Here is a 14,316-nt window from a genome sequence, read left to right as displayed (position 1 = left end):
TGCTGTCCGGGTGCCCAGGGATCCCATCTGGGTCACGTCCACCTGCATCACAGGTGCCCGTGACAATGTTTCTATGGGGAACCGCTCAAGAGGGGTCCAGAGCCGGGCACAGGCTGGGATCTCCGGGGTCCTCAACACGGGGGTTCTGGGGGCTGCGCCGGGGGCCCCCGAGTGGCCCCTCTTGGCTCCTGGGCGACACTAACATTTGTCCCCCTTCCTCTCCGCCCGCGGTGGCCGCTGTCACTGGCACCGTCTGGCTTCAGTAGGATCGCTTTTGTGGCCACCTGCGGAGGCTCCCAACTGTTGCTAGGTTGTCTTTTGTTTCGTTTATGTCTCCCCCTTCCTCCCTCCCCCGGAAGTAATCGGCACCCCGTTAATTCTGAATTCCTCCCCGTTTGCCTGCAAAGCTCCCTGCACGAGCCAAGAACGACTACTCAGTGTTCTCCTCGTAATGACCTGTGAGGGGCTGCCGCTCACTCCTGGTTTCGAGGAGACAGAGACGGACACACAGAGGCAGAAACACACAGACAGACTGAGACTGAGACAGAGGGAGAAAGAGAGGGGGACAGAGAGATACAGAGACGTGGAGGGAGGAAGAGACAAGACAGATGCAGAGAAAGCAAGAGGCAAGAGAGAAAAACATAAAGACCAAACGATTTAGAAGCAGATACACGTAGAAGGCAGAGAGAGAGAGAGAGAGAGAAAGAGAGAGAGGGAGGGAGGGACATCACCCAACATGCACAGACCCACAGAGAAAACACAGCAAGGTACACAGAGACGCGGAGACAGTGATAGAAAGACAGAGAGAAGGGAGCTGACGTGTGACCCTCCAGCAAGACAGTGACAAGAGCTGACTTTCCTGACACCCACATGCACGTGACCGTGTAGCGTGTATCTCAGGCTTCACCTCCCTTATCACTCACACCTTCCCGGGATCCGGGCTCCCCAGCACCACCCCGTTCTCCGGGCGAGGGAACCGAGGCTCAGAACCGCTGGATACACATCCACACAGACGGCAAAAGGCGGGGTGAAGTGTGGGACCCGGGTTCTCCGCCTCCAAAGCCCATGTTCTTAAGCCCCGTACTCCAGTGCCCCCCAGAAGACCCACGCTTGGCATCAGTTGTGCTTCTCACGAGCTGTGCAGCCACAGGCAAGCCCCGTTGCCTCTCTGGGCCAGCTGGGTTCCTGGGTCCCTCCCTCTGGGTCCCAGCCCAGGCTCTCTCCCAGACGCGCGTCCTCAGATTCTGCTTCTGGGAACTTCCACGCCTCCTACCTCCCCCTGGGCCAGTCCTCCCGTGTGATTAGGAAACCCGTCGGGGACCCTCTGTCTCATTTCTGTTGCAAGAGTCTCATTGTTACGTCTGGCTGCACGTTGCCTTGTACCGAGGCACAGGGTTCGGGCTCGTTCCCGGGAACAGGGGTGTGCTGGCCCCGGGGGGAGGGGCGGCTCGGAGGGAAGATACTCGTGCACGAGCTGGGCGTCCTGCTCCCCGCCGGGCAGCACGTCCCTTCCTGTCTGCCTCCCTGGTAGGGATGCGACACCCCTTCCTCCGTACCCCGGGCCCACGTCCCCGAGGGTCGGCTCCCACCGTCCAGAAATTGATGTCCGGCCTGTCACTAATTTATCGGATTCGCCCCATCTCCCGCTCTAGAATACGAGCTCCTCCGGGGGGCACGGGTTTCTGGCTGCCCTTTGTTGGTTTGTAAACACTGCCTCATCTCCAAGGTCTGGTGCAGGATAGCTACTTAATGAACGTTTGTGGAACGGCTGACTGCAGGTCTAGATGGCAATTCCCAGACCCTCGGTGTGGCCAGCGTCTGCTACCCTCCGCGGAGGCTGGTGGGGGGCCCCAGAAGCTGAAGGACCCTCGTCGTCTCTTTCGGGAAAAACGCCAGAGGCCGCGGTGAGCTTTCCGGCAGGAATGTTGGATCTGTGCTCCAGAAACGTGGCCCCAGTGGCGGGGGCGGGGGTGGGGGCTGCAGGGGGAGGCTGGTGGCCCGAGATCCAGGGAGGAGGGGGTGCCGTTACCGACACCGGAGGCATCAGGCCTGCAAACGTGCTGTGACACCGGGAAAATGCGGTGAACTTCAACAAAACTGTCAAGTTCACCAATTTTGTTTTTGTTTTTTTTCACTTAAAGATCTTGCTTGCTTGCCTGGCTTTTTCCAAACTCCCAGAGCTCCCCAGGAGTCGGTCAATATGACATTATTGTCATTTGGGGAACAGTAAACCTTTGAAGTATGGCTTCTGCGTTCTGGATTTATGGTAACCGTTTGACTGCGGTGAGTTTGAAGAGCACTTGGAAACACGGGGTTTTGATTTTCTCAATGATTTCTTGAGGAGACTGGAGATGAGAATTTGAGAGCCGGGATGGATCCCCCCCCCCCCCCCCGCCAGCCCCTGCTCGGCTGCAAGCTTGTCGAGGATCGTGATTTATGCAGGGCCGTCGGTGAAGACGTGTGGAACAGACAGGAGGCTCAGGATTCTGGGGGCAGCTCACCCCGAAGGCGACGGGCCGCCCAGACCCAAACGCCAGGCACACGCAGGGCGAGAGCCCATCTAAAAGTGGGGCACCCCGCTTGCCTCGGGAGGGGGGGGGTCACCGGCCTTTTGCTCCCCAACTAGACCCCCTTGGCTGGGCTCCCGACCTCCAAGTTCCCTCCAACCCTGTGAAATGGGGGGATGCCGGGGTCAGCTGCCGGCTCAGCATTTAAGAGCAGACCTCTCCAGTCCGGGCCTCAGATGCGGGCTCTGGGAGCCTGGACGCAGGTGGGGGTGGCCAGCGGCAGGGTGGGGAGGGGGTCCGGAAGCCCAGGGGCCTGGCTGGCGCTTGGGCACTGTCGCCCCTCGCAAGCCGGCTTGGCCTTTCATTCGAGGGCGGAAAGGACACGCTTCCTCCCAGGAGCCTCCTCCCGGGACCCGGGTCCACACCAGCTGTGCGTTTATACTCTGAGCTCCTGTACACGCGTGCCTTCCCCCACAAGGGCACGTGGCCCAGACCCAGTCGTCCCCACGTCGGGATCCAGCTCAGGACACCCTCCTCCGTGACGGCCAGGGCCCGCCGCGGGGTCCTGCCCCCCCTCTGTGCCCTCATTGTGCGCTGTGACTGTGCGCGTGTCCGCCCTCCTTAAGCCCTCGGGGCTGCGGGGCGGCCCGCGTTGGTTCCTGTGGCTCCAGCACCAGCACGGAGCAGGCGCGCAGGGGGCGGGGGCTGAATTATTCTGACCCATCCGGACTTGGAGTCCCGCAGGCCCGAGGAGACATCTTTCCTCCAGGGCTTGTCAGCTCTGCGACCTTGGAGAGTCACCTGCAAAGCCCCCGGGCAGCTTCCTCAGCCCCGATCCTGCCCTGGTGAAGGTCCAGGAGATGGCGCGAAAACACCCCCCAGGCAACACTCACCCAGCCGCCTGTGGGCTCCAGGCACCTTACATACACCGACCTTTTAAATTCTCCTTGTCCTCCCCATCACTCAGACGAGGAAACTGAGGCTCAGACATTAAGCCCTTTCCCCGAGATCCCACGGCTGGAAAATGGCACACATAGGATTTGAACCCAGAAAGCGCGGCTCCGGCGTCCGTGCGCGAAACCATAATAAGGCCTCGGTATTTACTGCCAAACACCTTATTTCAGTCAATCCCAGCAGAAATCCAGCCCGGGCGTGTTTCTCTTCCACGAGAGGTGAGGAAATCCAGACTCAGAGAGGGTATGTCATTTGTTTAAGGTCACACAGCTAGTTAAGCGGCCGAGCCGGGAGTCCAGGGGTTTTCCTACTGCTCTGCGCTCCTCCGCTCCTGGAATTTTATGGCAGGACACGAGAGGCCCGGAGAACGGAACGTCGTCCTGAAGCCACGGGGCAGGTTAGCGGCGGGGCCCCCAGCTTCGGTTACCGATGGCTCAGCGACAACCACCCTGCCACGCCTCAGCGACAGGACTACCGTGACTTTGTCCCTCATGACCCGCCGGGTTGGCCTGCAGACCCCCTGCTGCTTTGCTGGGGCGGGGCTCACGCAGGGGGCGGGGCTCACACACGGGGCGGGGCTTGTATAGGGGGCGGGGCTCACGCAGGGGGCTCATGCGCAGGGTGAGGATCACACAGGAGGCTCACTCACACATGGGGCTGGGCCCACGCACGGGGCGGGACTCACGCATGGGGCGGGACCTACACATGGGAGGGGCCCACGAATGGGGCGGGGCTCACGCCCAAGGCCCACGCACGGGGCGGAGCCCACGCACGGGGCGGAGCCCACGCACGGGGCGGGGCTCACGCAGGGGGCGGGACCTACACATGGGAGGGGCCCACGAATGGGGCGGGGCTCACGCCCACGCACGGGGGGCTGGGCTCACTCAAGAGGCTCACCCACGAGGCTCAAGCACAGGGCCCACGCAGGGGGCGGGGCTCACGCACGGGGCTCATGCACAGGGCTGGGCTTGCACATGGGGCTCACGCAGTGGCTGGGATTACGCAGGGGGCGGGGCTCATGCACGGGGCGGGGCTCACGCAGGGGCGGGGCTCATGCATGGGGAGGGGCTCACTAGAGAGGCTGGTGGCGGAGGGTCCTGGCTGCCTCGCCCCCAGGTCAGGCCCAGCTGTGGCTGTGGGCGGGGGCTCCCCGGTTCTTCTTGTTGCCTCGCTCTTCCTGTCGGCAGGATGGGCTCCGTGGCGGTCTCGGGGCAGAGAACGGGTGTGAGCAGACAAGCCGGCGTGGACATCTCTTGCACTGAATTCTATTGGTCAAAGGGCATCAAAGGCCCCTGGGGAGGGGGGTTCGAGGGTGGGGGGTGTGGACTCTACCTCCTGAAGGTGGCACCTTCAGAGTCACACACAGGGGAGAGGGGCCGCCCGTAAAACAACCCCGGGCGCCCTCGGACGCGAGCCGGCCACCTTCTCGGCGCACTGGGTTCCTCTTCAGCCGCCACTTGTGTCGGGCCCTTGTGCCAGATGACCCGGTTTAGCGTGGCAGAGATTTCTTCTCAACAAGTTCGCGAGGGCAGGACTCAGGGAACCTCCAGCCCCTTCCCTGCACCTGCCTCCCCCTTTCCAAGCTCTCAGACCACTGCCACGTTCGGCCCCGGCTGTCCCTGTGGATTTGGGCCACCCTCGGTCTCCGCTTTCTGCACAGCTGGCCTGGGAGGGCACTGCTGGGCCTCTGCCCCGTTTTCCGGTCCTCACAGCCCAGCCCTATGAGAAGGATGCTTTCTCCGCAAGCGAGGCTCCCTGGGAAACCGACTGGGGCCTGAGGGGACAGACTTTTGCCGGCCAAGTGGGAAAAACTGTACCCGAAAGTCCCGGAGATGGGCTTATTTAGAGTAATTAAGAAAAAGGTGCAAATCTTGGTTTCCTTTTATTGTTAAGGCTGCGAGGAGACCCCAGCCCAAGAGGATAACCCACAGACAGGTGCCAGGTGCACACCAAGTGAGAGAGGCTGTGCCTCACGACGGGTCTGCGCCACCAGTAGGGGGCTGGTTTGGGCGTGGAGGGCGAGCAGAGAAGGCGCGGAGCCCCCTAGCCGTGCTGCATGACGAAGGGGGGGAGCAGCTCCACTGCCCGGCCCCCCAGCATTGAAGGCGGTGTCTCCGGGCGTATGTGCACACCCACGTTCATAACGGAATTAGTCACGAGCCTCAAGGTAGAAGCCACGGTAGGATGAGCGGACAAGAACAATGTGGCCCCTCCACGCTGTGGGGGGTCATTCGGCCTCATAAAGGGAGAACGTTCCGACACCTGCTGCGACAGCACAGGTGCCCCTGCGGGACGCGACGCGGAGTGAAGTGAGCCGCCACGGAGGACAAGTACTGCGTGATCCCGCTCAGAGGAGGGACGCGGCCCAGCCACAGTCGTAGAGGCACAGAAGGGACGCGGGGCGGGGGCCCGTGCTTCATGGGGACAGCGCTTCCGTTTGGGAAGGTGGAGAAGTCCCGGGGACGGACGGCCGTGGCGGTTTCGCTGGTGAATGAGCCCCATTCACCTAAAAGTGGTTCAGGTGGCACCTTTTACGGGATGTGTGTTTCCACCACAATTTATAAAAGTGACCCTCAGAAACCCGACACCAACAGCAAAGGTACTTGGGACTCAACAGGGGGCGCTGTGCTAATGGCCTCACCTGGCCCAGGCTGGCCCGCTCACCCTTGAAGCCACAGGGGGAGTAATCCTGGCCGAGGCCTCCGCCCCACAGCGCATGTCCCTCCTCTGGGCTGCCGGCCACGTGGCTGTGGCTTGTCACGTGACCCAGTCACGTGACCTTATGGTTCCGCGAGCTCCTGTCCGTGGCTCCTTCCAAGTCCGGCCTGGCTCTGGGTTCCCCGAATGCACAGCGGAGGGCCTGCAAACCCCGCCTGGAGACACGGAGACAGGAGGTGAGGAAAGGAAACGCCTCCAGGGGCCCCGCTCAGCTCGGGCTGGCGGGCGAGGCCGGCACGGCCCCGCTCCTGCGCGACGCCGGGCCGCTGGCCGTGCGGACACTGCGCTTCTCAGCCTGGGGCACCGCAGCCAAACTGCTCCTACTCCCTCGGGAAGCACCTTCCACGGCCGCCTGCCGTGCGCACCTGCCGAAGGGAGCGGAGTTCGGGTTCAGGGGCGGTGGGTGTGTGTGATCAGAGGAAGACACGAGGCTGGGACAGGTGCAGGGACTCCCCCGGGGCCACACAGTCGGGGCGCAGGCGGCTTTCAGCCCCGCCGGTGCTGCCTCCCCAGGCCCTACGCGGGCGCTCCGGCCACGCGTCCTGTGTTCGGCTGTGCGCGGCACAACTTTGCCCGGGGGCTCCCCCGGGGGAGCAGACCGTGAGCGCTCACCCACCCTCGCCAGCCCCCAGCACACTGCCTGGCACAGACTCACTTCCCGATTGGATGCACGGGGCAGGGGGCAGGACAGTGACGAAACCAGTGAGCTGAGATCCCCCCCCAGGAAAGCCGGTTAAGCATCAGGATCCAGCCCCCTCCCCGCGAGATTCTCACTCAGGAATCTGCCTTTTAAGCAAGTGCCCGGGGCCGTTCTGGTGCCCAGGACCCAGACCGCCCTCTGAGAGGCCCAGAGACCAGAAGAGGGTCATGGGGCAGGGCACTCGTCCCGCGCTCTGGGGGCAGCGGGGACCGCACTGAAGGTGTTGGAGCCTGGGCGGGAGCAGCCATCCAGAACGGCGCTTGGCGAAGATCACTTCCTTGCCTCGTGATGTCTTCCTCCTCTCTCTTTTTATTTTTTTATTTTTTTGTCACCGACACTGATGAACAAGACAGATTCATGACAAACACCAGGCCGCAGCCTGGGGCTGCCGGTTCACTGCCCGGTGTTGCTGCCTCCCTGACAGCAGGCGGGCCGAAATGCCCTTCCCAAATGGCTTGTTAGCGCAGTTAGCCCTTTGTCCGGGGCTCTCCTCCGCCGTAATTGGGCCTTTACTCTGCTGCACTTCCTGGCCACGGAACTGCGAGCTGCCAGGCAAGGCTGTGAATCCGCAGAACGGACAGCGGGGCTCGTTCTTCCCAGGCATCCCCGCCCCGCGGGCACCCGCGAGACCCCAGAAAGCAGGCAAGCAGGAGGGGGCCGCCCACGAGACAAGACGAGGTCTCCCCCCACCCCACCCCGCCCCCGGGGCTTGGGCAGAACCCTCTTCCTTCGCTGCGTGTTCCTGCTGTCGCGCCGGGCTCGCCACCAACCCTGTTACCTCAAGGGGACAACGACAGCGGCTTCTAGCCTCGTGCCTCATCGCCCTGCATGGATTTTAGAAGAAGCCTCGCCTGGAGGCACGTGGAGAATAGCCCGCCAGAGGGGGGTGAGTGGCTGCGCTGGGTTTAGAACCCCGTAGAGAAAGGCCATGTTTCCACGCCCTGGCCCCGTGGCACAGGAGAGACTGTGAGGCCCTGGGCCCATGTGGGGCCCCTGGATCCTGGATTTGACCCCTCAAATCCCCTGTGCTTTGCTGGCATTACCAATTGGCTCCCGGCTCCGCGAAGTGGCCGGGACCAGGACTTAGGTGGGAGGTGCACTGGATGGGACGGGAAGGGAGTTTGCAAGACAAGGGAAGGAGATTCTGCGCTCTCGGGCTCACCGATGGCCTTGCGGGCTTGAGCGACGACAGACAGACTGAGCCTGTAGAAGCAGGACAGAGCACGGTGGCGGGGGGGTGGAGGGATGCTTGTTACTTTCGCGCCCCCCCCCCCCTGCCGCTGCTGTGCCCGTGGGGGCTGACCCAGTTGGAGGACCCCAGCCGGGGCGGGGGGCGGGGGGCAGGGGGCAGGTCCTGGCTGACTAGTGAACTGTTGGATTTGGCCAGCAAGCACCAAGAGAGGATTGGGGGGCCTGGGGTGTGTCCCTGGAAGTTGCTGGATCCTTCCATGCCCTGCCTGATGGGCTCCTGTTACTGTTTCCTCCTTCTGCCCCTTTGAGCCCACGGGTGGTGATGGCTTCCACGGTTGCAAAGCTTTGGGTCCCCTCGTTCTGGCCCATGGTGCCGGGAGAGGTCCCTTCTGTTGGGCCCCGTCCTTCCCCTGACCTCAGGTGGGCTCTCGGACCAGCTGGGTCCCTGCTGGCACCAGGCTCCTGTTCCCGGGGCCTTGTCACCCTGGCTGCGGCTTTGTTCCCCAGAGCGTGAGCGGGGTGCGGCTTGCTCTGACCTTGGCGGGTGGGGGCTGTGTGGGGCCCCCGCTTTTTGGAAGGCCCGGTTGTCATAACTGAAGATCTCTCTCGATGCAGGAAGGCCCCGAGCAAAGCCACCTTACTGAAGAGACACAGTCGGTATTTACAATGTCAGAGTGACATCTCTGATAAGAAAATCAGAAACCCGAAACCCGTTGAGGAGTTTTGCTGTGGGAAACATTTCCCTCTAGGCCAGGAGCACAATGCAAGCAATTAAGGTGGAATCGGGGAGCTGGCAGGTCTGCGAGGCTATGGAGGGGGCGGCTGGGAAACGTCCGGGTGGGGAGGTCCCCGGGCCGCAAACCCTCCTGCACTGGACGCAAACTCTGGGAGACGCTCGTGAGGAGGCCGAAGGGGTCTAAGGGCCAGAAAGTCTTGGACACCTGTGAGGTGTGATCGTGTCTGCTTGCTTGTGCTATCGAGTTAGCAAATACTTGCTTGTTAGTTGCCTGGCCTGCCCCTCCACCCCCCACCCGCCCCGTTGGGATCGAGGACAGCAGGGTCAGACAGCTGTTGCTTCATCGAGTGAGTTCTACCGAAGCCAGGTTGGTGGCAAAGAGAATTTCTGCAAAGCAAACCCTAGCTCCCCGTTATCCTCTGTTACTCGGGCAGAGATATGTCACCATGACTTTTTTTTTTTTTTTAAATGTTTTATTTGTTTTTGAGAGAGGGAGAGAGAGAATAAGTTGGGGACGGGCAGAGAGAGAGGGAGACAATCCAAAGCAGGCTCCAGGCTCCGAGCTGTCAGCACAGAGCCCAACACCGGGCTCGAACTCACGAACCGTGAGATCACCCCCACCGGGCCGAAGTCGGATGCTTAACCGACTGAGCCACCCAGGCGCCCCTAACCGTGACAGTTTAATGGCCGTTCTCTGTGTGGACACGAGGAGAGGGGAACATGCCATGTAGGGAACCGGCCTCTCTGCTTTTCTCTTACCCCCAACGGGAGCACAGGACATGCTCCCTCCGCTGCGGACGTGGGGTCCCCTCCGGGTTCTGGGGCGCGCTTCACCGATGGGAGACCAGGATGGACCATGGCGGGACCCGGCGGTTGCCCTGACGGACTCCCGATTTCGGGTGGTAGGCTCCTTTCCCACGGGACCCTTGCCAAGTCCCCCCCCCCCCCCCGAGAAATGTGTTCACAGCACAGTGCACACCAAGTCTGTTAGGGGGTGTGGGGATGTCCTTCAGTGGACCGCCACTAAGTCATGCCACGTTCTTTTCTCTCTAATAATTCAACACATGATGTTTGAGTGACTATCATGTCGTGTCGTACTAGGTGCTGGGGACGTAGCAGAGAACAGTGAAGACAGCCCCCCCCCCCCCCCACCGCCAGGGGGATTCACATTCCCGAGACACGGAAGGAAAACATGACGAGATATGCAGTATAATGGCAGGTAGTGTAGTGGGAAGAGTGAGCTATTAACGATGCAGTGGTCAGGGTGGTCTCCCCGGAGGAGGTGACACGTGAGCAGGGACCAAGAAGCAAGCAGGGGCAGCGGGCGGCAGGGATACGGGGGGTGGGGGGTGGGGGTGGGGAGCGTGTGCGGTGCGTCCCCGATGCGCCGGAAGGCAGCAGGGCTGGGGTGGATGTGAGCGAGGCAGGAGCGGGAGGCAGTCCTGTGGCTGTTTCCTCCCCTTGGCGCTGGACGACTTGAATCCTGACCGTTGGCACGTCCCCTTCCGGGCGCCCCTCTGTGCCCCGTTGGCAGGTGGCGGAAGCCCCCGCTTCCTCCGAGGGCTGGGGTGCAATACCGCCTCTCGCCAGCAGTGGCCACTAGCGCCCCCCACGCCCCCCGCGCCTCCCTGCACCTGAGCCACCTCACAGGTGTCCCCCCGGAGCAGGCGAGCAGGTGAGAGGAGTCTGGGGGCGCTGAGACTCCAGACGGGGGTCCTTGCGGTGACCATGAGACAGAGCCGGCTGGTCTGCCGCTGGGGACAACGAGGCTGTGTCCCTCGTCTCCCTTCTCCTGCAGCCTGAGACTCGGACCGCCTCCCCCTCCAGGCAAGGCCGCTGTCTGTGTCCGAGGTCGGGGTGCATCACCCGCCTGCATCCAGGCAGGAAATCAGCGCCTGCTTGGGGTCACCCTCCAGGACAAAAGGGTCCACCCTCCTGGAGAAGCTCCCCTGTGGCTTTCCCGAGAGGCAGTGGAAAGGAACAACCCTTCCCACCTTTGCATGGGAGGCCCCCACCCCCCTCACGGTCCCGGTCCCGTGCGGCCCTGAGAATCGGGCCTCACTGTCCTCATTTTACAGCTAAGGGTCGGAGAGGCCAAGTGACGTTCCCACAAGTATCTTCTGATTTCTGAGCTCCCGCCTCTCACCTCCAGACCCGCCCCTTCTGACGCTCTGCTCCGCAAAGCCAGGCCGGGCTCCCCAAACCGCGTTCTCACCCGGCCAGTTGGTTGCCCCTCGGGTTTAGCCAGGAGGAGGCGCCAGAGGGAAACCAGAGGTGGGATTAGGGAGGAGAGACCCCCGCCTTCTGATTTTGCTTGACGCTCCTGTGTGTGGCCAGGCCTGAGACCCCCCCCCCCACCCCGCCCCGTCTCTTGGGTCCCCTTGCTGCTTTTGTGGTGTGGTCGCCTCTCGGGCCAGCTGTCACAGGTGCCAAATGTCCCCTAGGCTGGTCCTCCAGGCCCTGGGACCCTCTCCAGAGGGGGGTGGGTGGATGGGGGCTGCCTGGAAAGTGCTGTAGATTCCCTCGTTGTCTTTGTCTGTGAAGCCTCCTCCGCTTGTCTACAAAGAGCTGCTCAGAAAACACCCTTCTCATTACGATGTTAAATTAAAATTTAGTAGACGAGGCGCAGAGCAGAATAAACTTTCAATTAAAATGTACACACTGCAGTGGAAAGAGACCGGAGAGAAGGCACAGGCATCTCTGCCCCGAATGTGCTCGGGATTTAATTTTACTATGACATCTCCTCGGAATTACCCCGCTAATTGATCACATTGTGTCTGTCTGTTATTTAAACTTTCAATAAAACGGAGACTTATGGGAGGTGCAATCCTCCCGGGTAGAACGAATATCCCCCTTGCTCCCGTCAGGTGCAGACACGGAAGGGCTCGGCCAACAGCTTTTTGCATTCAGCCTGCGCCCAGGAGGTTGATCGTGACAAATGAAGTGATTCTTTAATTGCTCGAATGAAATTTTTTTTCCTGCCCTGCCCCATTTCTCACCCAAAGTAGCCGCCCTCGTCAGAGTCTGGAGTGACGCGGCGGAGAGGCGGGGGCCAGGGCTCCGGGAGCGGCCGGCCGCTGGGCCTGAGGAAGGACCGGACCCGGCGGCTGCAGGGGGCCGAGGGAACGGCGAGAATGTGTGTGGGGAAGGGGCTTGCCTGCCCCTGAGACCCCCGGATGGGGAGGAGCGGATACTGCGGTCTGGGAGGCCACATCGTCCTGGCTCAGGTGGGGGGCGGGGATCACGTGTGCTCCAGCTGTGCCACCGGTTCCTAACCAGTGACCTTGGACGAGTAACTCCAATTCTCTGTGCCTCAGTTTCCCCTCCCGTAGCCGGGCGCGGAGGCCGCAGTCTCCAAGAGCTGTGGCGGAATGCGCCGTGATGACGCAAAACCCCCAGAACTGCGCCCGGCCCCTCCGACGCGCCACGCAGACCTTGGCCACTGTCGTCCGTGGGCTCTCAGCTGGCGCTTCTGTCTTTCCACTTCGGTCACGTCTAGGCACATACCTTGGGGTCAGAGGGCGGGGTCTCTATTCCCGGATCTCCCACCCGCCCCAGCCTCGGTCTCCTTCCCTGTGAGCGGGGCCCGTCGTGCCTGCCTCCCAGGGGACACGTGGGGCGCCAACTTCAGTCCTCGGCCCGCAGACAGCACCCACCAGTGGTCCTTCTGTCCGGGCCCTGCAGGGTCCATCCAGCCCCCGTCCCGCTGAGGCAGCGGCACACTCAGACGGGCCGTGGCCCGTCTCTCAGTGTTTCCCACCCACTGGGGTTCTTTGGACTGGGTCTGGAGCACAGAGCCGCACAGCTGAAGCCCGTTGCGCTGACCCGTGACAGCCCTTCAGGCTGTCCTATTCCCCTCTGTCTTCCCTCCTCCAGGAGGAGCACTCCTACCCCCTCCCGATGTTTTCCAACGCAGTGGATTCTGGTCCTTTGTGTAGCTGAAGCCACGCTCACTTGGTCAAGTCCAGTTCACTCATGGACCTTGGAGAGTGTGGGAGCCTCGGTACCCCAGGTGAGTGTGGTGTCGCATACGGCCACCTCCCACATTCTGGACACTCTGCTTCTATTGATGTGGCCCAGAAGGCATTCATTTCTTGCTAGCCGCATCATGCTGCTATTTCAGTGAAGTTGGTTAACTAATTTTTTTCCGAGTTTATTTTTTCCCCTATGTCTGTGGATGCAGAATTGGACTCTTTGCCTCCTGTGCTGACACAGCCAAATTTCTGGGCCCACACGGAGGGCTTTACTTTGCTCTTCGTAGATCTTTCTTTCTTCTTTCTTTCTCTCGAGGGACAGAGAGCACGAGAGAGTGGAGGAGGGGCAGAGGAAGAAGGAGAGAGAGAATCCCTAGCAGGCCCCGTGCTGTCGGTGCAGAGCCCCATGTGGGGCTCAAACTCAGGAACCGCGACATCGTGACTTGAGCCGAGATCGCCCCGCTGACCGGGCCCCCGGGTGCCCCCCATCTGCCGTATTTCCCGTGCAAGCCTGGCCGCCCACCCCCTCTGGAACGAGCCCAATGGGAGAGCGACTCTGTCAAAATGTTCCTTCTTGAGCTGAGCCGTGCGTGGGGGGAATGTGAGATGTGGGGGGAACCAGGGTCTTTCCAAATGTTTCCATCGGGGCTTTTTGCTTGTGAGACACGGAGATCGACGCGGGTGAACCCCCGGAGAGGCGTTTCGGGGGAGGCTGTGGTCGGGCCCCGTTAGCGTCTGGGACCCCTTTGTGGAAGCAGGTGTGTGCCACCGAGGCGACGTCACCTTATTAAAGGATGAATAACCGGCCTGTGAACTTCCCAGACCTTCCGGACCTTTCTTTTCCTCCTTTAGCACAGCCCTCCCGCTGGTTCTCAGCCGCCCCATCATTCTGTGGGTGTCTCCCCGGAGGAGAGATGTGTGTGTGTGTGTGTGTGTGTGTGTGTGTGTGTGTGGTGGGAAAGACAGTTGTGCGTCCTCTGCTTGGATTTTTTGGTCCAGAAACAACACTATTAGGACAGAAAGCTCTTTTGGACATTTAGACAGAAATGTTTAAGTCTGGAAGAGATTCTGCCATCTGGTCTGTGGCACAGGAAAAAGCCCAGATGCTGGGGAAGGAAATCAGAAATCCCCAAACGGTGGGGAAAAGGCTGAGTGTGGTTGCAGTGTGACCCAAGTCGTGAGCCCCCCGCCCCCGCCTGCCGGAAGAGCTCTGGGAGGCCCGTGGGGTCTGGAGCGGGGAGGACCCTGAGCCCCATCCCCTGTGGCCCCAGGGAAGCATGGAGAAAGAAGGTTCCACGTGGGGAGGTCCCTGGTCCTGCCTTGCTCATGGCCGGGTGGCCAGAGGGAGCGCCAGACCGGGGCCGTCCGTGGAGGCTGTGGGGGGGTCTCTGAGCTGACCCTGGTGGTGAATAAGCACACGTGGGGGCAGCGAGCCCTGTTTGTCCACTCGTCTGTGGGCGCCGGGCTCGGGGAGCCCTGGGGACGCATGTCCGAAGCGGCTTGTCCTTGCCAGGCCCTGGTGACCCACCTTCTAGC

The 14,316-nt window shown here is 61.8% G+C and overlaps 1 long non-coding RNA gene across 1 annotated transcript; it reads left to right on the top strand.

Moving 5' to 3' along the window:
• Window positions 1-5,459: 5,459 nt before the first annotated feature.
• Window positions 5,460-13,142, top strand: LOC122233699. Its single transcript, XR_006211365.1, has 3 exons — window positions 5,460-7,765; window positions 12,683-12,818; window positions 13,103-13,142. It is a non-coding gene; the product is annotated as an uncharacterized LOC122233699 (long non-coding RNA).
• Window positions 13,143-14,316: the final 1,174 nt, after the last annotated feature.

This window comes from Panthera tigris, chromosome E1 (genome assembly GCF_018350195.1).
Source record: "Panthera tigris isolate Pti1 chromosome E1, P.tigris_Pti1_mat1.1, whole genome shotgun sequence".
Lineage (NCBI taxonomy): Eukaryota > Metazoa > Chordata > Mammalia > Carnivora > Felidae > Panthera > Panthera tigris.
The sequence above is the reverse complement of the archived record's forward strand: the minus strand, read 5'-3'. Positions and strand labels throughout refer to the sequence as shown.